Raw genomic sequence first — 27,630 nt, 5'->3', positions numbered from 1 at the left:
CAATGATCATTGGAGGCCCAAAGGCCTGGTGCTCATTGGCTAATGAAATTATTATTCATAATATGATAATTTGATTGAGTCTTTCTGATGGTGGTTAGGTTGGCCGGCCAAAGTCGGGCCTGATCATTTATTGGTCCGATTCACTAAATTAAGTCATGTTAATGGTTGGACCTAACCAGATCTTTTCAGTGGAGGCCAAAGCCTACTGATTAGGTTCTGGGGCAAAATAAATTACTAGAAGTTGTTTAGAGAAACAACTGGTTAAGAACCTACCCATAGATGCTCATGGGTTGACCAACCAAAGTTGGGCTCGTGTGTAGTCTGTGTGGATTCTAGTACCCATTAAGGAATTAAAGTAATTTCTCGAATTGGAGGATGAGGCTACCAGTTCGTAAAAATATTGGGAAAAACTTTAGACTAAAGTCCAAGTCTTTAGTATTAATTTATGTACTAATAGAGGTCTCGTTTTCCTTTAAGCAGCTATGGCCACTACCCTGTCGCTCCGGTCATTATTAGATAATGACAAGCTCATGGGACCCAATTTTGATAGCTGGTATCGAAAATTGAAAATCGTCCTTGAGCATGAACGGATCTTTTATGTAGTAACGGATCCAGCACCTGAGGAGCCAGCTCCGAACGCTAGTAAAGCGATCCGAGACACTTACTTGAAGTGGCTCAATGACCGCACCACCGTTCGATGTATTATGCTGGCAGCAATGAATGACGAGTTCAGTCGAAGGTTTGAGAACGCCCAGCCACAGGAGATGCTTCAAATGTTGAACGACTCCTTTGGCACGCCTGACGACGTTGAAAGGCACAAAACTAGTTGTGCTATTTTCAATGCTCGGATGAGGGATGGGGCCTCAGTCACTGATCATGTACTGTATATGATCGAGATGATTGAGCACCTAAGCAAATTGGGCTTTCCTCTACACGAGCAGCTCGGTAAGGATGCGATCCTTAATTCCTTGCCCAAGTCCTTCCTCCCATTCCTTACTCATTTTCGAATGACAAAGCCTGCAGTAAACTACCACGGATTGTTGGGATTGCTGCAGAACTTTGAGAAGGATCACCAACTCCATAAGGAGTCGGTGAATGTAGTGGGAGGGTCTTCTTCTCGTCGTCAACCCTTTGGGAAGGGGAAGAAGAACAAGAAGAAGAAAAATAAGAAGGTGCAATCTCATGCTGGGACAGTAGCACGGGGTCAGACCAAGAAGCGCAAGCATGACCAGAGCCAGGCGGAGTGCTTCTTTTGCAAGAAGCACGGGCATTGGAAGAGGAACTGTCCTCAATACATTGCCTCCCTGGACCCGAACAGGCCAAAGAAGAAGCAAGGTAATTATATGATAACTCCTTGCAACTTTTCGATTTGTGATACTACTGCTTGGGTATTGGATACCGGAAGCCCTTATCATATTTGTAATTCGATGCAGGGTCTGCAGGTCAGTAGAAGATTTGATGAAGGCGAGAGGTTCCTGAATGTTGGAGATGGAAGCAAAGTTCCAGTTCTAGCTTTAGGAATCATGAGTCTTGTAATCAATTCTCGTAATGTAATTCTGAGTGAATGTCACTATTGTCCAAGTTTTTTATTAAATATTATTTCTGTAGGCCTTTTGGCCATGTACGGTTATGATTTTTTAATAAAAGAAAATATTTGCAATATCATTTTGAATGGTGTTACAATATTTGTTGGACAATTAAATAATGGAATTTACTTACTATCACAGCCTGTTAATGTGGTTCAAAAATTTGGTAAACGCTCTAGAATAGATAATGTGTCAGAAGTCTACCTTTGGCACTGTAGGCTAGGTCATATCAATAAGAACAGGATAAACAGGTTGGCTCAAGAAGGAATTCTTGAAGTTAGTGATTGTGAATCACTTCCAACCTGTGAGTCCTGTCTTCTTGAAAAGATGACCAAGTCACCTTTTACTGGAAAAGGTGAGCGAGCCAGTGAACTCTTAGGTCTGGTACATTCTGATGTATGTGGACCCATGAGCTCAAGTGCAAGAGGTGGATTTTTCTACTTCATAACCTTCACAGACGACCTATCTAGGTATGGGTATGTCTATTTAATGAAGCATAAGTCGGAATCATTTGAAATGTTCAAACTATTCCGAAATGAGGTAGAAAAACAAACTGGAAAGTGTATTAAAACTCTTCGATCTGATCGAGGAGGTGAATACCTTTCCAATGAGTTTCTGACGTATCTAGAGGAGAATGGGATTCTCTCTCAGTGGACTCCTCCTGGAACACCACAGCATAATGGTGTGTCTGAAAGGAGGAATCGGACCATGTTAGACATGGTTCGATCCATGATGGGGTTTGCTGGTCTGCCGATCTCTCTCTGGGGATATGCGCTCGAATCGGCTTGTTACCTTCTAAATAGAGTTCCGAGTAAGTCTGTAGCCAAAACGCCATATGAGATATGGATAGGACGTAAGCCAGTACTCTCGCACCTTAGGGTTTGGGGGTGTCCGGCTTATGTTAAATGTTTAATTACAGACTAGGTCTGACAAGTGTAATTTTATAGGGTACCCAAAAGAGACCAAAGGGTACTATTTCTACCTTGCTGATGAGCAAAAGGTGTTTGTCAGCCTTAAGGCAATCTTTTTAGAAAAGGAGTTCCTTAGTGAAGGAACTGTTGCCTCTAAAGTCGAACTTGACGAAGTTCGACAGGTGGAAAAACCGACACATGTTACTGAACCTGAACCGGATTTGATTAGATCAGATCCGGAGCCCATTGATTATGCACCCTTAAGGTGGTCTGGTAGAGTACCACATCAACCGGATAGATATTATGGTTTCTTGGTCCGGGATGGTGATCCTATCGAACTTGATGAAAATGATGAGGATCCGATCACCTACATGGATGCAATGCAGAGACCTGACTCTGAGAAATGGCTAGAGGCCATGAAATCCAAAATGGAGTCCATGAAGGTCAACGATGTGTGGACATTGGTTGACCCACCCGAAGGAGTAAAACCCATAGGGTGTAAGTGGGTCTTCAAAAGGAAGAGGGGCGCAGACGAAAAGGTGGAGACCTATAAAGCCCGTCTGGTTGCCAAGGGATATCGTCAACGTTATGGTATAGACTATGACGAGACGTTTTCTCCTGTGGCAATGCTCAAATCCATTCGGATTATGCTTGCGATAGCTGCCCATCTGGACTATGAAATCTGGCAGATAGATGTGAAGACAGCTTTCCTAAACGGAGAGCTGGACGAAGAGGTGTATATGATACAACCTGAAGGGTTCACATCCACAGATGAGTCTAAGGTGTGCAAGCTACAGAGGTCCATTTATGGACTTAAGCAGGCATCTCGGAGTTGGAACATACGTTTTGATAGGACGATCAAAACGTATGGCTTCGTTAAGAACGGAGAAGAACCCTGCATTTATAAGTGGGCTAATGGTCCAGCAGTAGTATTTCTTGTATTGTATGTGGATGACATTCTCTTAATCGGAAATGATGTCCCTGCATTACAGGGAATAAAGATTTGGCTATCGTCACAGTTCTCCATGAAGGATCTGGGGAAGCTTCCTACATCCTAGGGATGAGGATCTATAGGGATAGATCCAAAAAGTTGCTTGGCTTATCCCAGTCCACGTACATTGATACTATGCTGAAAAGGTTTAGCATGGAAAATTCCAAGAAAGGCTATCTACCGATAGGCCATGGAATTTCTCTCTCGAAGAGGGATTGTCCGACAACACCTCAAGAGAGAGAGCGTATGGGTAGGATTCCATATGCTTCGGCAGTGGGATCTATTATGTACGCCATGACATGTACACGACCAGATGTGGCATACTCACTAGGGGTAGTGAGTAGATACCAATCTGATCCAGGAGAGAATCACTGGAAGGTTGTTAAAACCATCCTGAAGTATTTGAGAAATACTAAGGACCAGTGGCTTATATATGGTGAATCAGACTTGAGACTTATAGGGTTTACAGACTCTAGTTTTCAGTCTGATCGAGATGATAGCAAGAGTGTGTCAGGATTTATTTTTACCCTTAATGGTGGGGCTGTCTGCTGGAAGAGTTCCAAGCAGCACACTGTGGCTGATTCAGTATGCGAGGCGGAGTATATTGCTGCATCAGATGCTGCCAAAGAAGCGGTGTGGCTGAGGAAATTCATCACCGAGCTCGGAGTAGCACCCTCCCTTGTTGGTCCAGTTCTGCTCTACTGCGACAGCTCTGGAGCCATTGCTCAGGCGAAGGAACCAAAGGCACACCAGCGGACGAAGCATATTCTGCACCGCTACCATCTCATCCGGGAGATCGTGGATCGAGGTGACGTCGACCTTCAGAAGATCGACGGGAAGGAGAACCTGGCCGACCCATTCACTAAAGCCATTGCGGTGAAGGAGTTCAACAACTACAAGTCGAAGATGGGTATTAGATACTGCACCGATAGGCTTTAGGCCAAGTGGGAGATTGTTGGGAATAGTGTCCCAAAGCCAATCGTCAGCCTGTTGACGGTTGTGCTCCTTTTGTATTAGTACATAAATTATAAATAAATAAAAGTTATTTTGGTATTTTTTCATCACAAATGTTTCATCTTCTAATGAACTCCTGTGTTGTGGTGAAGTCCTTAAGACTATTTAGACTCGACTAAGGAGGATTTGTCGTTTAGTCCTTAAACATGTTCGTGACCAAATGATACGTTGTTACCAAGGACGATAATATTTATCGAGCATAGGTCGTTGTGTGCCATATGGGTTGGTTGTCCTCATAACCAAAGAGTGTGGAGACACTGGTATGGCATACAGGTGAGATGTAATGGTACATCTGCACTGAACGTGATCAACTCCGGAGCTATTTCTGCTGTCAAGATTTGCTCCGATGGGATATGGGTATAAATGTCCCTCCAACCTGAGACCGCCACGGTGACTTGCAAGCAACTCACTGCACTTAGGCACTGGACTATCTGAATTTCTAATTCAGTGACGGAAGATTGCTGGGTGTAGTCAAGTACTTGACTTGTCGGTGCGTGTGTCAAGATGGGATTGACCACTCCAGTTTAGGAGCTGTGTACAGTCATGTTTCAATTTAGCAAAACCTTGGCCAGGGTAGTCCTAGTGAGGAGTCACAGGACTAATTGAGTTGAGCACGATTCGGATGATATCATCAGGGTTGACAGTTTAACCCTGAGTCATCCTAAACACAGGGGTCAAAAGGGATGAATTATACGGTAACCATATTCACGTAGGTTCTGAATGTTGCGATTGCGATTATTCGATCGTCGGGTACCATTGCTAGATGGTCACTTCGATTAGTACAGAAATTGGTTCCTGTGCTACCGGCTTATGTTCGAACCTGCGGGGTCACACACATTAGAGGTTCCTTTCTGATCTGATGGCTGATTATGAGTCTTATCTATCTGGAACTCTATGATTGAGAATTAGGATTCTCTAATCATGAGTTCCACACATTTTTGGTGCCGGGGTCAAAATTTTGAATTTCGAATTTTGAATTTGAAATTTGAACTCTTTGATCAGGGTTTCATATCGATGGTCTCTGATGCCTGATTGCCCATCGAATTTGGACTCAACATTTATGAGAGGTTTAATTAGTAATTTAATCACTAATTAACTCAATTTGATTGAGTAATTATTTTTGGATCAAGTCCAATTGAATTGGATTCAGTTTGGATTGACCCGATTAGGTTAAATGTTGACCTAATCGCTAAGGTGGTTTAGTCCCTGATTTGATCAAGGGTTAGGTTTAGTTAATTCTTGATTTGATTAGGATTTTATTAAGCCTAATTAAGCCTAATTATGTTGGGTTTAATTTGGTCTAATTGTGCTCAACCTATTTTAAACTAGGTTGGCTCAATTTGAATCAAACCACCTTGTTTTAAATTCCCTGCGTCACCCAACTTCCTTGCACCCATTTGAATTCACGAGAAGAAACTTCTCGTGAAATTTTTCTCACGCAAAACCCTTCCCCACGTCCTCATTTGTGCACCATATGGATGGATAAAATAATTAGTTAGCCATTCAAATTCAAAGCATGTTTGAATTTGAATGGATAACTTATCACTTGCCCTTTCATCCTTATCCATTTTGTGCGCCACATTACTTACACGAGAAAAGGTTTCTCGTGAAACTTTTCCACGCACAAAGAGCCACACCCCTTCTCTTCTCACACCCAAAAGGATAGGGATAAGTTGGTTTTCGTTTGAATTCAAATTTGATTTGAATTCAAATGTGTAACCTCTTGTCTTTATCCTCTCACGCGGATAAGACACGTTCGACGTTGTTTTAAAAAGAGGAGAAAGGTGGGACGTGCGTAGAAAAATTAGGAGAGAAACTTTGGGGTGTGAGGAAGGCTTCTGCTCAAGGTGAAGGTCCAAAACCTTCCGAGAGAAAAAGAAAGAAAAGAGAGAAAATTGGGCGCAGGGTTTTTGGTGTGTACCCTAGGGTTTCTACCTAGGGTTCGGGAAGTGAGATTGGTGTGCCACGAGTGTCGTGAGTCCACCAAATTTCAGAGAGAGATCCATCAGCCTCTCAAGTAACTGTGCAAATGATCCGGAGCATCCGAGAAGTCGGCACACATCGATCGAAGGAGTTCGATCAACATCTGCCATCAAAAGGGTGAAATCACGAACTAGCATTCGTGAGGAGCTGATCAGACGGGAGCTTCGTGTGGACGATCCGCAGAGGCCAGACAGTTGGGTGGCTGCGACGTAACGATTAGAGCCCTCCGACGGTGATCAGATTGCGATGATCGACTACCCGCAAAAGGTGATGTGTTCTGAACACAGTACTGTAAAACGTTTACTGATTCAAATTTGAATTTCAAATTTAAATGCATGCTGTTGTATCATATTTAGATCCTAGTGTAGGGTTAATTAGTATTAATTAATGAGATTAATTAATAATTCCGCTGTAAAATAGTAATTTTGAAAAAATTTTAAAATTACCATTTTGCCCCTGCACTAAATTTTCACTTCAGTTAGGGACAGGAGGAGAACCTCGCCCTAACTTGAGCAAAGTCGAAGGCCCGGTTCTTTTAGACCGGATGGGGGGAGAGGCCTTGCAACGCCCATATGTGCCCCCACAGTCCTGTTAGGGACAGGAGGAGAACCTCGCCCTAACTTGAGCAAAGTCGAAGGCCCGGTTCTTTTAGACCGGATGGGGGGAGAGGCCTCACAACGCCCTAATGTGCCCCCGCGGCCCTGTCAGGAACAGGAGGAGAACCTCGTCCTGACATGAGCGAAGTGGAAGGCCCGGACTCCTACGGGAACCGGGTTCCTACACCAAGAAGACTCCGCTCGGACTCCTACGGGAGCCGGGTTCCGCCGACAAAAGGACTCCGCCCGGACTCCTACGGGAGCCGGGTTCCGCCCGAAAAAGGACTCCGCCCGGACTCCTACGGGAGCCGGGTTCCGCCCAGAAAAGGACTCCGCTCGGACTCCTACGGGAGCCGGGTTCCGCCCGGAAAAGGACTTCGCCCGGACTCCTACAGGAGCCGGGTTCCGTCGCAAAAAAGACTTCACCCGGACTCCCACGGGAGCCGGACTCTACCGTTAACATCAGCTACAGGACAACTCCACCCGAACTTCTACGGAAGCCGGGCTTTATTTGTGATCTTGATTACAGAAAAACTTTGCCCCAACTTTTACGAACCGAGCTACTCCAACCTCCGGAGGGCTTCTCCGTTCGGACTATCAAGGGAGCCAAACTTAGCCTTGAGCGGAGAAAAATCCGAGCAAACCTGACAAGCGGGTATCTCCGAACGACATGAACTGAAAAGGTCGCCGACGACCCTGGAACGACGTAACACAGACAAAGAGAAGGAAAGGGAAATGGAGGAGTTCGGCAGACGACTATTTAACACAAGATGCAAACAAGGTACAGAAACCACTTTTTCATTTAACAGAAATACACGTTACAGGACCCGGTGGGTCAGGAAAAAAGAAGATACACGTCATCGCAAGTATCGCGGGCACGGTTCGGGCAGGACGAACCAGAGACCGCTCCGAGCTACGAACTCCGTCTCTATCCTTCTCAGTCGCATTCTCCAATGCATGTAACAGCTCTCGCCCATCTCGCCTCATTCTGTTCCCGAGGTCCCAACCTTAACAGGAAAGGGGCGGAGTAGATCCCTGGAGGCGGAGGAGACAACGACGGCCGCCGCTCGAGACGCTCCGGCAAGGTCGACATGCGTTACTTCCACCATCCCCGCAACAAGTTCTACTGTCCCACCGTCGACACCGACCGCCTCTGGTCTCTCGGCCCCGACGGCGTCAAGGATCCCGTCATGGCTTGTAACGGCTATTCTGCCCTCTTGACCGGTATCACCCCGCCTTGCTACTCCGAGATTCGTGGGCAGAACAACTTCACCGACAGCCCCCGTTATTAAACCTCTGTTGTTGAAGGAATTCTTCCTTGGGCTCCTTTTGGGACGATGGAGATTCCCCCCGGCCGCCATTTTCCTTCTCTCCTTCCTCCCAACCCTAAGAATTCCCTCGAGGACAGCCTCCCGAGTGGATAACATGGTATAAGGGGAGGAGACAGGAACTGGGGCGAGAGAAGCAGGACTCTCAGATGAAAGAATCACGCCAGGATGAAATCACGAAGGGACCGAGGGGTTTAAATAGCCGATGGATCCTGGCGCAATTATGGCAGCGGGTATTCCTGGGCCAACTGGCGTGTGCCGCGTGGCGCGCTTATCCCCTTCACCGCCATCAAGGGTTGACCGCTCGCGAATTCCCGCAGAGCGACGCTTGGGATCGCGTTTCGACGGGAACTCCGAAAAGACTTTTCAAGTCACCTTCACCGAAAAATGGATTCTGACGTGCGCGCATTAAATGGGGGCGGCAGTGCGCAAAGTTCGAAGGGGCGATTCCGGCTGCACGCATCTCTCTCTGTGTACTTCCTTCACTTGAAATTCAAACTCGGAAGTAGGGGGACTAGTGTTGGGTATAAAATATCCGCAGCCGAATTCGACATCAGCACGGCTCCGCCCGGACTCCTACGGGAGCCGGGCTCCTCCTCCAACAGCAGTACGGCTCCGCCCGGACTCCTACGGGAGCCGGGCTCCACAGTCGATATCAGCACGGCTCCGCCCGGACTCCTACGGGAGCCGGGCTCCTCCTCCAACAGCAGTACGGCTCCGCCCGGACTCCTACGGGAGCCGGGCTCCACAGTCGACATCAGCACGGCTCCGCCCGGACTCCTACGGGAGCCGGGCTCCTCCTCCAACAGCAGTACGGCTCCGCCCGGACTCCTACGGGAGCCGGGCTCCACAGTCGACATCAGCACGGCTCCGCCCGGACTCCTACGGGAGCCGGGCTCCTCCTCCAACAGCAGTACGGCTCCGCCCAGACTCCTACGGGAGCCGGGCTCCACAGTCGACATCAGCACGGCTCTGCCCGGACTCCTACGGGAGCCAGGCTCCTCCATCGGCAGCAGGACGACTCCGTCCGGATTCCTATGGGAGCCGGGCCCCGCCTGCAACTTCAGTTCCGAGAGGGTTTCACCCGGACTCCTACGGGAGCCAAGCTCCGACCTCAGTCTTCGACCTCAGCATCAGCCGCTGGAGCCGAACCCCACCCACGACCTCAACCGAGGGGGGGACTCCTCCCGGACTCCTGCAAAGGCCGAACTTCGACCGCTGCCGAGCTTTGATCAACAGATCCGCGTCCCTTGGCAGATAACAATAACTGCCAAGATCCTGTTCCACTTCCTGTAGTGGATTCCGTGCGGCTCCACCTCTCCCTGCGGCAGGTGCTGCACGATCCCACTACTCTCTGACAGGCTGTGTCGACAGCTATGATGCTGCTCCGCTCCCTGCGGCAGGTGCTGCACGATCCCACTACTCGCTGACAACTAGCGGCAACGGACGCCGCTCCACTACCTGCAGCGGGCCCTATGTGGCGGGCTATGATGATGGCCACGTGTCTGCTCCATTATCTTTCGCAATCAATTCCTCTAACCTTGGGCGGCCCACTACCAGGCGGTTACAAACGTCGCCATCAGTCTGTTGCCTCCCCCGCCTATAAAAGGGGGACCCAGATACGTTATTCTTTAAGCTCTTTTGCCTTATCTCAAAACTCTGCTAAACTCTCCGTTCGAGCACTCCATTCTTGTTGAGGCAGAGAATGACTTGAGCGTCGGAGGGTCTTGTCGGAGCAACCTCGCCTCCGGTTTAGACTTCCCTTGCAGGTCCCGACGGCGACCGCGGCTTCCCCAACTCCAGCTTCTCCGGCGCAGGCGGATTTTTGCACCAACAATGATGAAGGAAGAAAACTTCTCAAAAAATGAAAGAAAGCTTTTTCAGAAAGAAAGACTCTCTTTGCATACGAAAGAAGTCTCCCCTTAACTAAAGTAGTGAAGGGTATTTATAGTGGAGGTTTAGTGGAAGGAAGAATGGAGTCTGGTAGATGAAAACAAAAGAGAGTGTATGAAGTGGTATTTGATGGAGGAAAGCAACCCAAGATGAGATTAAACAAAGATAAGTAGAAGAGGAAAAGAGACTTCACATTGTGTGGTCTCTGGTGAAAGAGGAAGAAGACTAAGAGAAGAAGATTAGAAGAGGAAAGAAAGGATAGAGATAACTTAAGAGAGGAAAGAACTCTGCCATAGCACTAAACCCCTCTCTTGGCCTTGCCTCTCCGCGCTCGGCCTCCCTGAGCAGATGCCTTCCCTTTTATTTATAGGAGAGAGGAGAACTATGCAGTCGAACTATGTGGACTTCAATTAGTTTGAAGTCTGAGTGGACTTCACTTGGTTTGGAGTCCGAAAGCCTCTAGAAGTCGGAACCGAAGTCGAAACTTAATTGATTTTAAGTTCGAGTTCCTGTAGCTTTTTGTCTTTTGTTTGTAGTGTCAGGAATCTTCCTGTAGATGAACAGTAGTGATGTCAAAAATCTTCCTGTAGCTTTCTTATCATCTTTGAATCATGGTGTAGATTGGCTTTTGAGGTTGAACCATTTTTGCAAATTAAACCGGCTTCAGTATATGCGAATTAAACTAGCTTCAGTATAATAGTAGTTGATGTTGCCTTCAGAAAATAATGGTATTCATTAGATTGTAAAAGTAGCTAGACAAGCCACTGGATGGTACCTACAAAGAAAACTTTTCTACCAAGAGTTTGGTAGAAGGGTTAGTAGAAAATATTTTTCTTTTATTTTATTTTATTTTTTTTTTCAAAACTCAACCTGTCAAAATGAGTTGGTTGAGTACTGAAGTAAATTATCTTGGTCATCCTTCTGAATGAGATTGGTTGAGTGATATCTTCCAAATTTATGTTACTTGATTGAGGATCTACATGCTCCAGAGATTGCTTAATTTATCTTATTTTGCATTGTATCTCTTCTGGATAATTTTCTTCATCTAATAAAGGATCCCATATCTTTTTTCGAGCTCCTGCTACTTTAAGATTTATATCGAGCACAGTAGTTACCCAGACTCTTCCATCAGACCATCATCGTTGAGTTTTCTTTTCTTGAGCTCTCTAGTAGACTTCTAAGAGACTTTTTTCTTGATATTCTTTAAAATTAAAATTGTCTGAAAGTTCTTCTTCTTCTGCATCACATATTGTAATATAGTCTTCTTCTTCAAAAATAATGACTTCATAGATTTGGAAAGAATAATTTACTACTCCAATATCTTTGGTTTCAATGCCACTGAAAACTACAATCTTTAATATTTCTTTATATATCTTTCTCACTTCATATAGAACTTTGCTGATCACAACTAAAAACATATATAGGTTGGCAAAAGGATTAACCGACATTACTCATACTAATCCTTTATATAAAGCTTTGAGTTCTTCTTTAGCATACTCATTGATCAATGGAAGATATAACTTAGGATAACTCCATCCATCTATCAAAAAAATTACAGGTCTACAAACAATTCATTTCCATCTATCAAGAAGATTTGCAATTCTTCAAGTAGTTCTTTTGTTTCATTGGGCTGAATGACCTTTTGATAAATGTCTTCTAGAAGTTTATTAGTTAAAACTTTTTGAGCTTTTTTCCAATAGTTAAGTTTCTTTTGCTTATTTGCCATAGGAGTCTTCACTTTAAGGAGAGTAGCCAAATCAGGTATTATTTGGTTTGAGTGTTCATCAAATAATCTTAACTTTTCTCTTAGAATCATCAAAGATAATTTCTTTTCAGATAAATGATCAACAAGAGCTGTTATAGCCTTTCTAAAATCTCCTCTCTGATTCAAAAGATGAGTTTCCCATACCTTGTTGATCAAGTCATAAGTTTTTTGAGAAAATTCTAGCTTGTAATTTTGAGAAAATTTTTCTTTCTCAAGAACAGTTCTTCTATTTTGTATCTTCTTTTTGTGATCCATTTCTCTACAAAATCTTTGAGATAAAAAGTTAGAATATAGTCTTTGATCAACTCCTTTTAAGTTACCTTTTTTCTTTGTATGTTGATCTAGACTGCTTACATCAAATATCTGATTTTCTTCCTTTTTGGAGTTGTCTTGATGAAGTATATCTCCTGAGATGAACACTATATTAGTATATGGAAGTAAAAGCTTATATGTTGTCCAAAATATTATTGTAATGGGATCTTCCATAGTCAAAAAGTCTTTGTAACTTTGTAAACTCAATTTTCTTCTTCCTTTGTGATCTTTAAGTGTAACTCTCTATTTTGAAAAGTAATATCTTTTCAAATAAGTGAGAAGCTCAAAGATCTTATAATTTATTCTAAAGTTTATCAAATGATGATCTTTTTTATTGTCTTTATAATAAATTAGATATAAATAAAGCATTAGATAATCCATTTTATTCTGCCTTTTAAGGATCTTTCTAGCTCTCTTATCAAACTTCCTTTTAGATTTTTTATACTTCTTTATATATGATTTATCTAGTCTAAATTTAGATTGATAATAAAAATCGATAGAAACGTAAAGATTATTTATTCTTTTCTTAGTTCTTGAATTTTTACAAAATATTTTTTGTACAATTTTTAGAAATTTTTTAGAAATATAATAAGACTTAAATAATATCCTTTGATTGTCTAATGTATTGATTTCTTTTGATGTAATGGTAAAAAGTTTAAAATAGATTAAGAAAAGGTTTCTCAATATGATTTCTTGTTTTAAAGTTTCAACTACTAAAAATGGCATTTTAATACAGAGTTTTCCTATACATATATTAAGTTCAGAGATCTTATGGTTTATTTTCAATTTTTTTCTTTCAATAGTTTGAAGATTTTGATTAAATTTTTTAAAGTATTTTGAAGAAATTAAATCTTATCTAATACAGTTTGTATCCGCTCCAGAATCTATCAAAGCTTCATGTTTAAGGTGATATCCATCTTTTAGTTTAAATGAAGCATCACAGGTCCATTTTTTATTTAGTTTCTTAGAAATTTTTTGAGTTTTTCTATCAAATTTTTTTTGGATCTTTTATATTTCTCATCTATCCAAGATTCAAATTCATAGTCAAGATTTTTAAAGTCACAGAGATAGTTTTTCCTTTTTCTTCTATGTGATTTTATAGATGGATCTCTAATCAATTCAGTTTTATTTAAAAAAATTATTCTATTTATCTTACTGATAATACCTATGTATTCTATCCTAGTTCTATCTTTTTCTAAGAGTAAAAGAATAATTTTTAAATCAATTTTTAATATTAAAAATTGATTTAAATTTGAAGAAGATAATTTTAAATAATTTTTTATTAAACTTAAAGAAGATTCTAATATAGCAGAGTAAGTATCTCTATACCATCTAAACTCAATTAATTTGCTACTCCTAAGACTACTTAATCTATTATTATGAGTGTCTATATATAAATTATCTAAAGAATAATCTAAAGGATTGTTTTCTTTAGACTTCTTTTGAATTATATTCACAATTTTTGAGTTAGTGAAAGAGGTTTTCCACCAACCTTTCAATTACCTCAACCAGTAATTTATCAGTATCTTACCAATTGGAATTTGTGATAGTCATGGATTTTACGGTCTTTCAAATATCTCATTGTCAGTTGATGATAATTATTATTTATTTGAAATTTAGTAAATCCATTAAGATTCCAACCAAGAGATCTTCTCTTGGAATGGATAGTGGATAGGTTGTTAGAGATTTCTGTCAATTGTGAATCCACTAAGATCGGTCTAAGATAATAATTTATTATATAAGGAACCTGAATTGCTAGATTATAGTTAGAAATTGGTTTATCTCCGATATTCTCTGAGATAAATAATTTACTAACTATATTTTTCTTATTAACTATTCTCTTATTCTCAGTATTTTCTAAGACGAAGAGGTTAATATTTTCTACATAAATACTAACTTCTAAAAGACTACTGATTTCTATGACTAAGAAATTATTAATTTTTTTATCTTTAAAGAAACATGAAGTTTCATGAATTTCTTTAGATAAAGGAATTAAACTAGATTTACTAGATGAGAGTGACGAGTTTAAAGTAGACTGATTTAAAGATTTCAAATCAAATAAAGAGTATGGCTTTAACAAATCATAAGTAGAAGCATAGGAATCAAATATAGAAGTATTTTCTTCAAGTGTTTCATTAGAAGAAGTTTCATTAGCTTGATTTAATATAGTTTCATTTAATTCTTCCAAGAACTCCTTTTCTAATGGTGCTTCTGAAGGGTCAAGTGTTGGAGGTTCTTTAGTGATCTCCTCAATAATTTCATTTTCAATAGGTACTTTTGATTGACTGATGCCTAGGCTTGACTCATCAGATATATATATAGTGTTCAAGTTAGTTTCAGTATCAGGATCATAGACAATCTCAATAGTTTCATTATAATCTTCAATTGCTACCTTCTCATAACTATTGTCTTGATCTAGTGAGTGAGATTTAGTAAAGGTATCAATATTAGTATCAATAATAATCTCATCAGAGAGGTTCTCTTTGATTATAATTATGTCAGATTCTTTAGATACATTAGTTTCAGCATTTAATAGATTGGGTGTAGTGTCCAGTTTTATGATAGAGTCACCAATCTTTTTAGTGTCAGCTTCTAAAAGATTAGGTATAATATCTATTGTAAAGTCATCAATCTTAACTAATGAATTGTCATAATAATCCTGATCAAATTCAGATTCTCTTTTATCTTCTAGAAAGTTATCAATATGTATTTTCTCAAGGTTAAGGGAATGATTCATACAATCTTGTTGTCCCTTGTCCTGATCTAAATGCTTAGAGATTTTATCAGAACAAGTTCTTTCAGCAGACTAGTATTGATTTTCTTTGGAACCATCGTTGGCTAAATATGTACCTTATTTTTTTTAGATGGAGATACCCATTTTTGGGAAAGAACCTTAATTCCAAACTCTTGATATTTAGGATTTAAATCTTTAAGATCTTTAGGATAATATTTTACAAACCAGTCAAAGAAAGGAATATTTCTCTCCTCAGCTCTCATTTGTGCAGATCATATTTCTCTTGTGAAATCTCATTTTTTCTTATTATAAATTCTATAAAATCATGTTTTTCTTTTTTGGTTTTTAATAGAATTAATATCTGCAGTAAGTAGTTCCTTATCTATCTAAAAATTAGCTATTCTAATATATCTATCATCTAAATATGTACCAAATATATCTCTAAACACTACTCTAGCTACTCGTTTGATATCTATTCTTATATTACCTGAAGGATCAAATGAAGTTTTTATTTTAAGATCTACGCTATAATTATCTAAACTATTTTCTAACTCCTCAATTGTTACTTTTTTCTTATTCATTTTGCTATTTTGAGTTAATTTTAAAACATAATTGTTTTCAAAGTGATTAGATTTTTTATCTATTTTAGATTTTAGCATAGGTAAGACAGAATAGAATCAGTCATCAATCGTTCGGCAAGAGATCCAAGAATACCGGTCATAGAGACTATACCTACAGACTAGTTATGATTTATCACCCTAATGCCTTCCCTCAGCTAAGCAGGATTTATCGCACTCGCTGTACGGACTTCACTCTAAACGGCTAAGAAAATCACCAGATCTCCTCCCTGGCACAAAAAATGGTGGCTACTTGGCTCTGATACTAATTTTGACCCGAGCAAATGTGCGTATGTATGGAAGCAGTGGTATGTATGTGAGAGTGGGTCAAAGCCACAGATATATTGTCACAGTAGTGTGACCTACGTGCGTACACGTAGAAGCAGTAAATGGATAGGCTATGTGCGTAGATTATTTATTCTTCTCTTATTTTTAGATTTTGGTCTTGTATTATTTTTGCAAGATATTTCCTGTACATATTTTGAAAATTTTTCAGAATTATAGCAATATTTATCTTGTGTAATTAATTTTTTTTTTTGTAATAGTAAAGGGATTAAGATGGGGCAATAAAGGGTTTTCCAATATGACTCCTAGTTTTAGAGTTTTGGCCAATAAGAATGATATTTTAATGCATACATGAAGTTCAGATATCGTGTAATTTATTCTCAAATCTCTTCTTTCGATAGTTTGAAGAATTCTATTAAAATTTTCAAAGTATCTTGAAGTAATTAAGTTTTGTCTAATACAGTTTACATCAACTCCAAAATCTATTGGTGCTTCTTGTCTAAAATGATATCCATTTTTTGGTTTAACTAAAGCATCATAAATCCATTTTTCACTTGGTTTCTTAGGAATTTTTCTAACTCTTTTATATAATTTATCTATTTGAGATCCAAATTTATAGTCAAAATTTTTAAAGTCAGAGAGATAGTTTTTCCTTTTTCTTTTATGTGACTTTATAGATGGATCTTTGGTCAATTCAAATTTATCAAAAAAAATTACTCTATTTATCTTACTGATAATATCTATGTATTCTATCCTAGTTCTATCTTTTTCTAAGAGTAAAAGAACCATTTCTAAATCAATTCCTAAGCTTAAAAATTGGTTTAAATTTAAAGAATAAAATCTTTTTAAATCTAAAGAAGATTCTAATATAGCAGAGTAAGTCTCTCTATACCATCTAAACTCGTCTAAATTGCTACTCCTAAAGTTACTTAATTTATTATCTGTATATAACTTATCTATAGTGTTCAGAGGATAATCTAAAGGATTGTTACCTTTAGAGTTCTTCTGAACAATATTCATAATTTTTGAGTTAGTGGAGGAGTCTTTCACCAACTTTTCAATTATCTTAACAAGTAATTTACAATTATCTTAGTAATTAAAATTTATGAATAATCATAAATTTTATTGACTTTCAAATATATTATTATCAGTTGATGACAACTATTAACCATTTGAAATTCGATAAATCCATCAAGGTTCCAACCAAGAGATCTTCTCTTGGAATGGATAGTGGATAAGTTATCAAAAGGTTTTGATAACTGTATATCCATCCAGATCGGTCTAAGATAATAATTTATTATTCTAGGGACCTTAACTACAAGTTTATAGTTAGAAATTAATTTATCTTTAGTATTTTCTGAGATAAATAATTTACTAACTATATTTTTCCTACTAACTATTCTCTTATTCTCAGTATTTTTTGAGACTAAGAGGTTATTACTTTCTACAGAAGTACTAACTCCTAAAAGACTACTGGTTTCTAAGACTAAGAAATTATTAATTTTTTTATCCTTAGAGAAATATTAAGTTTCATGAATCTCTTTAGATAAAGGGCTTGAACTAGACCTATTAGATGAGAGTGACGGATAGTTTGAACTAGACCTATTAGATGAGAGTGACGGATTTAAGGTAGACTGATTTAAAGATTTCAAATCTAATAAAGAGTCTAGCTGGAATAAATCATAAGTAGAAGCACAAGAATCAAATATAGAAGTATTTTCTTCCAGTGTTTCATCAGAAGGAGTTTTATCAGCTTGGTTTAATATGATTTTATTTGATTCTTCCAAAAACTCCTTTTCTAATGGTGCTTCTAAAAGGTCAGATGTTGGAGGTTCTTTAGTCAGATCTAAATGTTCTTCTTCAATAATCTCCTTTTCATTTTCAATTGGTACATTTAATTGATTGATGCCTAGATTTGATTCATCAGATATAGGGTTCAAATTAACTTGAATATTAGGATCATAAACAGTCTCAATGATTTCATCAGAAGGATTTTTGTTAATCAGAATTTTATCAGATTCTTCAGATGAATCATTTTTGGTTTCAACATTTAATAGATTGGGTGTAGTGTCTAGCTTTATGATAGAGTCACCAATCTTTTCAGTCTCAGTTTCTAAAGGATTGGGTATAGTATCAATATCTATTGTAAAATCATCAATCTTAACTAATAAATTGTTAGAATAATCCCAATCAAATTTAGATTTTTTTTTATCTTCTAGAAAACTATTATTCTATTTTTCTACAAGGTTGAGAAAATAATTCAAACAATCTTGTTGTCCCTTGTCCTGATCTAAATGCTTAGAAATCTTATCAAAATAAATTTCTTTATGATCCTTAGCTGTTTCTTTCAGTAGACTAGTACTTATTTTCTTTGGCTTATAAGATTTTGAAATAGCTTTTGTATCCTCAGTAAGATTTTCAGCAGAAATTCTAGCAGGATTTTAGTATCTTATTGGCTGAATATGCACCTTATCTTTTCTATTTGGAAGTATCGCCCAATTTTGGAAAAAAACCTTAATTCCCAACTCTTGATATTTAGGATTTACATCTTTAAGACCTTTAGGATAGTATTTTATAAATCAGTCAAAGAAAAGAATATTTCTCTTCAGCTCTCATTTGTGCAGACCATACTTCTCTTATGAAATCTCATTTTTTCTTCTTATAAATTCTATAAAACTATATTTTTTTTTGATTTTTAATAGAATTAACATCTGCACTAAGTAGTTTCCTATCTATCTGAAAATCAGCTATTTTGATATATCTATCATCTAAAAATGTACCAAATGTATCTCTAAATACTACTCTAGTTACTCGTTTAACATCTATACTTATATTACCTGAGAGATCAAACAAAGTTTTTATTTTAAGATCTATACTATAATTATCTAAACTATTTTTAACTCCTCAATTATTATTTTTTTCCTATTCATTTTGCTATTTTGAGTTATTTTAATAATAGAATTGTTTTTAAAATGATCAAATTTTTTACTCATTTTAGATTTTAGCATAGGTAAGACAGAACAGAATTAGTCATCAATCGTTCGGCAAGAGATATAAGGATACCAACTATAGAGACTATCCCAACAGCTTTTTTGACTCATCCAGCTGAGTTGCTTTTTTATAAATATCTTCTTGGAGTTCAGAATTTAAAACCTCTTGTGCTTTTTACCAGTAATCAAGTCTTTTGAACTTAATCATTGTTGGTGTCTCTGGTATTTCATAGAGATTATAGAGAGAGATGAGTTTAGAGGAGGTTGTGTTATCTATCTTCTAACTTTATAAATATGTTCTTTGATAGCTTTCAAAGAACATTCTTTTTCTGCTAAGTGGTTAAGAAATAAAGGTAAAGGTAAAAGATGGATAGAATGAAGATAAAGGAAGGACTAACAAAACTTAGACATACGATTAACAAAAAGTCTAAAGACAAACTAAGTACATAAGATAGAACCTAAACTTAAGACATAGGCTAATGAAAAGAGAAAACAAACAGAACACAAGCTAGTATATTAACTAATAATTAAAACTTCAATTGCTTGAGATAAACTAGACTTCTAAGAATTAAAACTAGAACTATGATTAAGCTTCAAATGATTAAAATAATTAAAACTAAAGCTATCCAAAAAAAATAAACTAATTGCTAGCTGGCTCCAATAAATAAAATAAGAGTAGAGCAAACCAAAAATGAAAAGAAAAAAATAAAATTTAAACAAAAATAAATAGATGTAAGTGTAATAAACAGAATGAAATAGAACTAAGTTAACTAAGAACAGATAAAATAAAACTACTTAATATAACAGAAAGAATAAAACTTAACTAAAATGTATCAAATGTATCTCTAAATACTACTCTAGCTACTCGTTTAACATCTATACTTATATTACCTAAGGATCAAATGAAGTTTTTATTTTAAGATCTATACTATAATTATCTAAACTATTTTCTAAACTATTTTCTAACTCCTCAATTGTTACTTTCTTCTTATTCATTTTGCTATTTTGAGTTATTTTTAAAATAAAATTATTTTCAAAGCGATTAGATTTTTTATCTATTTTAGATTTTAGCATAGATAAGACAGAATAGAATCAGTCATCAATCGTTCGGCAAGAGATCTAAGGATACTAGCCATAGAGATAATACCATCAGACTATTTGCGACTTACCACTCTAGCACCTTCCCTCGGCTAAGCGGGATCTACCGTACTCGCTGTACGTATTTCGCACTAAATGGCTAAGAAAATTGCCAGATCCCCTTCCCGGTACGAAAAATGATGGTTGCTTGGCTCTGATACCAATTTTGACCCGGACTAACATGCGTACGTGTGGAAGCAGCGGTATATGTGTGTGTGAGAGTGGGTCAAAGCCACATGTATGTGTGTGTCCCGACGGTGCTCATCTACTACTGGTGGTTGAAGATACCGGAAACTACCCAATACACTGCACTTATCATCAGGAATGCCAAGCAAGCCGCTGCCGATATGTCGAAGGTGCTCTAGGTCAACATCATCGAGAAGTAGCAAACAGTGGAGCAACTCACCAGAAATCGGCTGACGACTTTGGCATCTTCTCGAAGGAATTCGTCCACCGCCACAGTCTGTACCTCCTTGGCACCGCCACCACCTAGTTCCTCCTCGACATCGCCTTCTACAGCCAAAACCTCTTCCAGAAGGATATCTTCAGTGTCGTCGACTGGATCCCCAAGACCGCCATCATGAACACCCTCGAGGAAGTCTACAAGATTGCCCGTACCCAGATCTTGATCATCCTCTGCAACACCGTCCCTGACTATTGGTTCACCATCATGTTCATTGACAATTCGACATCATCGGCTTGTTCAATCCAGCTTATGGGCTTCTTCAAGATGACCGCTTTTATGCTTAGCCTCACCATCCCCTACCACCACTAGACTACCAAGGGCCACATCTTCCTATGGAGCCCAAGCACATCATTCCCTTGATAGGTCGGTGAGAATCTCATCACCTCATCTCAAATTTACCCTCCATTTTATTCTCTTGATAGAAATCTGAATGATAGAGGTAGGAAAGACTAGAGAGGAGAAGAGGACAAGGATTTTTTTCTTACTCATCCTTTGATGAAGGGCATTTCAGTCATTTCAAAAAAATAATTACGTGGCACTTCAGTCCAATTTTGGGTTAACGGGCTGCCTAACGGTCAGGACTAAATTGTAGGATTAAAATAAACGTCAAGGGCTTTAGCATAGGTTTTTTAAATCATTGGATTTAAGTATAATTTCGATCTAATCTCAAAAAAATTATATATATATATATATTTATATTTATATTTATCACGTGGACATAGGACCTTGCTTCTCCCCTGGCTCTCTCTCTCTCTCTCTCTCTCTCTCTCTCTCTCGTCAAGCAGTCCCATACAGGCCGTTAATCTTGTAATAGATAATTTTGTCTTTACTACAAGCCATTAATCTTGTAACAGATTATTTTGTCTTTACTAAATTAGTTGCTGCTCTGATATCTTGACAACTGAGATATGGAGAAACCTAGGTCCTCAAAAGTGTTCTGGCTTCCCAACTTGCCTAAAGGTAAATGGTGATCTAGTTTTCTTGCAGTCTCAGTAACCTCCCAAGGTGCCTAGAGCGTGTTTATTTAACTTACAAAATCACGAAAATTGTGATATTTGAGCTTCATGCATTGATCCACAAAATTGGCTATTTGTTTGGCTCCTGAAAAGAAGCTTTTGAGTCGGAACCGGCGAGATTTGCTGCCTCTACTTGGATAGTTGATGCAAAACGTTACAAATGTTGCCAAGTGGGAGAGAGAAGCAGAATTCAAAAAGTTGAAGTGGGTGACATAAAAATGAAATTACGAATTTTTAGTTATTAGAAGAGTCATTTTTCTACCTAATATCCAAGATTCAATAATCAGTTCCAGAACCATATTGGGGATTTTATAAGGGTCACAGTGTCTTCTTAATCAAAAACGTAAAGCAAAGTAACGCGTGTTAATCTAAGAAAAAAGTGTAACGGTCCACAAAGCCTGCTGCTTGCCACCAAAGACCAGCAGATATACTCTTTTATTGGTTGGCCATCTCCCAAATAGCTTACAATATCCCATCACCCCCACCCCCTGGAAAATTTAAAAAAAAATAATCACGGGACAAGTTGCTGTTGTATAGGCTCCTAATAGATCAGTTTTGTATCGTTTCGGACAGGGCCAAGCAGTTGTGGATAAACTCTGTCCAACCCCGGCCCCCGTGAAGTCCTGCTCAGGCCAGGATATATCCTACCAGCGTTCTTTAATTACTGTGGAATGAGCAAGAAGTGTACTAGGCCAAATTGGTCGATTGCATGCATTTCTTATTGTCTAGAAAGGTGATAATTATATCTTCAGTTACACGAATGTTGATAAATATTGATAATCCTGAAAAACATTGGATTAGTTCATGACTTCAGATCTTGTGGAGAATGTGTGAGCACGATTCTGAAACTCAAAATCAAGGAGTGTACCTGCATTTAGAGGATTATATAGCTTAATTCATCGCAGGGTCTAAATATTCTCTCTCTGTTTAGTAGAAGAAAAGGGGTTTCAAAGTTGCTCAGGAAATAAAAATGGAAGAAGGAATGAACTTCCATTGCAGGTATTTGTGTAGATTGATCAACCATGGATTTGGTCATTTATTTTTTCTCTTTTCGTTTCATTTTTCTTGACAAAATGATGATGGAACTAGGATACTCATGTAGTTTAAATAGGATTTTGTGCGTTCGACTATTGTGAGGAGATCACTTGTAAATAGTAATGCTCTACATACTTTTCAGTCGTTGACGCTTTGTAGGTTGCCCCTTCTGTCATCATAAGATTTAGTAATATTGAAGTCACCACCAACAAGCTAAGGCCCTAACAAAGTGCTTTTGATATTCACCAATTCTTGAAAGAATACATCCCTCGTGTTCCTATCATTAGGACTGTTGCGGCCAATCCCCTCGTCGCCTGGTCGTCGGGAACGAGCACCTGCAAGGAAAGTCCACACTGACCGGAGATGCCTTCGGTGGGGACCCTCCGACGGTCAAGTCAGAGAGGAGACTAGGCAACAGTAGAAAAGAATTAGGGGAACTCAACAAGTGAGGAAGAGAGAGAGTCCTGGGGTTTCGAAAAAGAACCTCTCCGCAGCACTGTTGCCTTCTCCGTTTTATAGTAGGGCGCAGCGTGGTGCCGCCATTAATGGTGCAGACAACTGGGGGAGGTGTCAAATCGCCGGAGGCTGTCAGAGTCGCCGCGGACTGTTAAGTCATCGTGGGTTGTCAAATCGCTGGGATTAATCTATGTCCTTGGCAGGACAATGTCCCAGGGCGGCTATGCCGCATACCTTTGTCAGGACGGCGGTCCTCAGCAGTCGTACGGCGTTTGAGGGAGCCGACTGGCCATACGTCGGCATTTGGTTGTGGGATGTCGGATGAAGACCCAGGGACCCTCCGACGGTCAGTCTGACGCGTTGCGGGAGTCGGAGATCGGGCTCCGTCTTTCGGCTAGTCAGGGATGGAAGGGGTCTGTCCGACCGACATACTTTCGGTCGGACGGTGTCTGCAGTCGTCGGTCGGTAGAGTCGGGCACCGGTTAGGCGGGTCCGGTGTGTCGGCATGAGGGGGAATGGTTGGTATATCCCAACAGTTGCCCCCCCCCACTCCTGAGTCGGATGACGTGCTGGCCAGCATCCTTGCATGGGCGGCGGCTTCGGGCGAAAGGAGTGGATATCCGTCGCATTAAGCTCTGACTCTGACGATCGTACCATTGATCGGTCCGGCACCAGACATCAGTCATCCCATCGAGAATAGAAATCGCTGTTTTCGCCATCCCTTCGGGAACGCAAACCGCCACGATTTTTTCCGCCACGTGGCAGGGGGCCATTGGGCCGAATCCGTTCAGGCGGATGGAGGCGATATGGCCTGATCTGGGGCAGGTGCGTTGAATCGTCGGACTGAGGGAAGGCCCAGATGCTGCCACATGTCATGATCTGGGAGATCCTCGTTGGGCGTGCTCTCATCCCGACCGTCGAGGGGTACTATATATACAGGGTCACCTTCATCCAAAACCCTACTTTTCAAACCTGTTGTCAAGACTCTGGCCGAGCGATCCCTTGCCTCAGGTAGTTGTCTCTGCTTCCTTCCTTAGAGAGTTTTCTAGGAGCCTTCGTTGTCTTTTGTTTTCTCCTTGAAAAGTTCTTCCTTCTTCTCCTCATCCTTCGACTTCGGTTCTAGCATCATGGTCAGAACCTCCCCATGAGAAAGTCGGTCGGGGAACCCGACTGACGATTCTCGGTCGACCCCGGAGGTGGCGGTCTCTTCACTTTCGGGGTCGAACGTCGATCGGCTCCGGGAGCAGTACTGCATCCTGGAACAGTTTCGGCTGTTCGCCCCTGGAGCCGATGGTCGAGTTAACAACCCGCCCGCGGGCCAGGTGGCTTTCTACATCGAGGACCTCCGAGTCGGTCTTCGCTTTTCGGTTTCGGAGTTTGTCCGAAATGTGCTGGACTACTACGGACTGTGTCCGACGTAGCTGGCACCGAACTCGGTCCGACTAGTAGTCAGCTTTGCTTTGCTGTGTCGGCTTTTGCCGACCAATCCCTGTATTTCCCTCTTCCCAGCCTTTTTTGTTCTTCGACCCCACCCTAAAGCCCGAGGGTGGTGGTTTTTCAACCCTTGAAAGGGTCTTTCCTTCATCACTGATCTTCCATCGTCGATTCATGGATGGAAGAACCAGTTCTTCTTTATCTCTTCTCCCGTTCCTTGGGGGTTCCCTTCCTACTGGGGGACCCCCGAACTCAACCAAATGAGAACAGTCGGGTGGAGGCCGGAGACCGAGAGGACTTCCACCGTCTGAAGGACATCTCGGTGCCAAAGCAGAGGGAGCTCGTCACCGAGCAAGCCCTGTATGACGCCGGTCTCAGCTCGGTTCCTCGCCTAGGTCTGTTTTTCTTCTCTCTTCTTTCTTTTTTTTTTGGTGCTGATCCTCTGTTGAAATTGCAGACATGCCACCAAGGGTGAGGTTGACGGAAGCCGACTTTCGGCAACACGCGGCACGGAAGAGGCCGGCGCACGGAGCCGAATCATCTCGACCTCCCAAGAGGCCTCAGGTAGCACTACCGAGCAAGCCGGCGGCGACGGGAGCGGAGCCCAGCTCCGAACGGGTGCCGGACCGGGAGCCGATCATCGCACTATCAGTGCCAATAGTGCCTACTGAAGCCCCGCCCGAGGAACGATCGGCCGAGGGAGCAGCCCCATCCGAGGGACGGGCGGTCGAGGAAACGGTCGAGGATGTGCCGGCCGCTCAGCCGGCAGAAGAGGTTCGGACAGAGGTACGCGAGCCCGATCAACCTGCATCGACGGCCGCTGCACCCTCGGGAGGGACCCAGTCGGGCTCGAGTCTACCCTCCCTTTCTGATGTCAGGGCCTGGGTGTCTGAACGAGGGAAGGCCCCGATGGCATCCGGTGATGATAGGAGGTCGGCCGACCGTGGCACGTCGTCCAATGCCCCACTTCCCGAAGGAGCATCGGCCCTGGCCAACCACGACTTGGCCAGGAGGTTGTGCCAGGCGATCATCCTTCCGACCGACCATGAGGTCATGAAGAACCAGCGGGTATCCGACATGCTTTTCTCCTTCTACCCGACCATGATCCGGGTAAGTCTTTCTCCTTTACTTTTCATTTTCGTCGTCATTTTTTATAAGTTCGGTCTTCTGACGGTCGGTCTTGTTGGTTGCAGCTGATTTATAACATGTCCAAGCTGGAGGTCAGATATCAGAGATTCGGCGATCTTCGGACGACCTGGAAAGATAAGACCATGGCTGCCGAGGCCGACAAGGCGGTGATGGTCGACCAACTGAAGCAGTCAGTCTATCGGGAGGCTCGGCTTGAAGAGGAGATCTCCTGTCTCACCGAGGAGGTCTCCCACCTTACCGGTGCTCTGGCCGCCTCGGGTATCGAGCTGCAGTCGGCCCGCGAGGAAGCCAAGCAGAAGTCCCGCACTGTTCGCTGGCTGCATCACGAGCGGGACGACTCCATCGGAAAACTCAAGGCCGAACGCGAGCAGCTTCGAATAAGTTTGGAAAATCTCACCAAGATCGAAGAAAACTTATCCTCCGCTCAAGCCGACGTAGACATAGCGAGGACAGAGGCGGAGTTGGTGAAAGAGGCTATCGGTCGGGCCGTGGAGGACTTCCGCTGCTCCGATGAATATCGGGAGGAACTCTTGGAGAGCGGCTTCATCTCGTACCGAGTGGGGTACGAGGATGCCTGGAGCGCAGTCCAAGGTCTGTATCCAGAGCTTGATCTCAGCAGCGTCGTTCCCCTAGAGTCAGAGGGCCAAGCTGCAGAAGAGGTGGCCGACCCGTCGTCGGGAGATCGCACTACTGTGGAGGAGGCCAACGCAGACTGGGCTGCTGAAGGCGAGGCGGCTCTGACCTCCGATGCTACCTCGGCCCGAGTGGATACACCGACCGCCCTCGGACTTCTCCCGATAGAGGAAGCTGACTCCGGTGAGTAGTCGGAGCATCCTTTACTTTTATTTTTGTTTAATGTACTTGTAATCGGGCTTCGGCCCAATTTTGTAAACTTAGTTCAAGTTTGAATGAAATCAAAATCTTTTCAACTTTTTCTCTGTCTTTATGTATCTTGGGATGCGTCTTGTATGTCTCGTCGAAACACTTTCGAACGTATAAGTCGTAGGCTCTACGTACTAGCTAGGATGTTCGGTAAGATCCCAGGTAGCTAGCCGGGATAGTTGGTAGCGTATGCCATGGTAAAGGCAGAGCGAGCTTCGATTTTAGATCGGCCTCTCGACTGTCGTATGACCCGACAGTCGAGAGCTTAAGTCGAGCACCCGTTGCCCAGATCTAAGTCGGGCATATTCGTTGAGTCGGGCGTCGCCCGTCCTTCGGGTGTAGCTCTTTGACCCGATCATCTTGTAGAGTTCGATCATCTTGTAGAGTCCGGTAGTTGAATAGTGTCCGATGTATTTAGTTGATGACAGGTCGGTCATCTATTGCCCGATTCTTTGTCGGGCGTATGTGATAAACAGTGGTAAGCCGAATACCTTTCGACCGATCGTGACCTGGTCGGTATGTCATGAACGCGACGTTAGTCGTGTTGGCATTTTGCCTTTCTTGGCCGAAGCCAAGTCGGCAAATTAGCCAGCCACCTTGCTCAGGAGCTGGCTGCGGAAGGGGCGTGGCTTCAACTTAGGGAGGTTTCATCGTCATTGTCGGCCTTCCACCAATGCAGATATGTCGGTCGTCGCAAGAGTCCGACGTGCCATCAGCGATTGGTCCGCAGATTACCAATGGAATGCTGGGCTCAAGTCGTGGCGTCAGGGTTCGTACTACTAGCAAGCACCGACGCACCATTGGAGGGCTGAGATTCTAGACTCCGAAGTTTTGAAGCTGAGTTTGTATTCCGAACAAGGGCACATAGAGTTTACTGGTAGTACAACCTCAGATTGTCGGTATTCCAAGTCCGGAGAATGGCGCTTCCTTCTAGAGTCTCCAGTCGATAAGCTCTCGGCCCGTAGGTGTCTGCTATCTTGTAGGGTCCTTCTCAGTTCGGAGCCAACTTTCCTTGGTCTAGAGGCTTCGAAACTTCTGCCTTTCTTAAGA

At 41.5% G+C, this 27,630-nt stretch overlaps 1 pseudogene; it reads left to right on the top strand.

The window, feature by feature from the left end:
* LOC105033390 (probable inorganic phosphate transporter 1-8) overlaps positions 1-20,917 on the top strand; it is a 47,706-nt pseudogene extending 26,789 nt beyond the window's left edge.
* The last annotated feature ends 6,713 nt before the right edge of the window (positions 20,918-27,630 follow it).

The sequence above is a fragment of the Elaeis guineensis genome, chromosome 12, assembly GCF_000442705.2.
Source record: "Elaeis guineensis isolate ETL-2024a chromosome 12, EG11, whole genome shotgun sequence".
NCBI classification, from domain to species: domain Eukaryota; kingdom Viridiplantae; phylum Streptophyta; class Magnoliopsida; order Arecales; family Arecaceae; genus Elaeis; species Elaeis guineensis.
The sequence above is the reverse complement of the archived record's forward strand: the minus strand, read 5'-3'. Positions and strand labels throughout refer to the sequence as shown.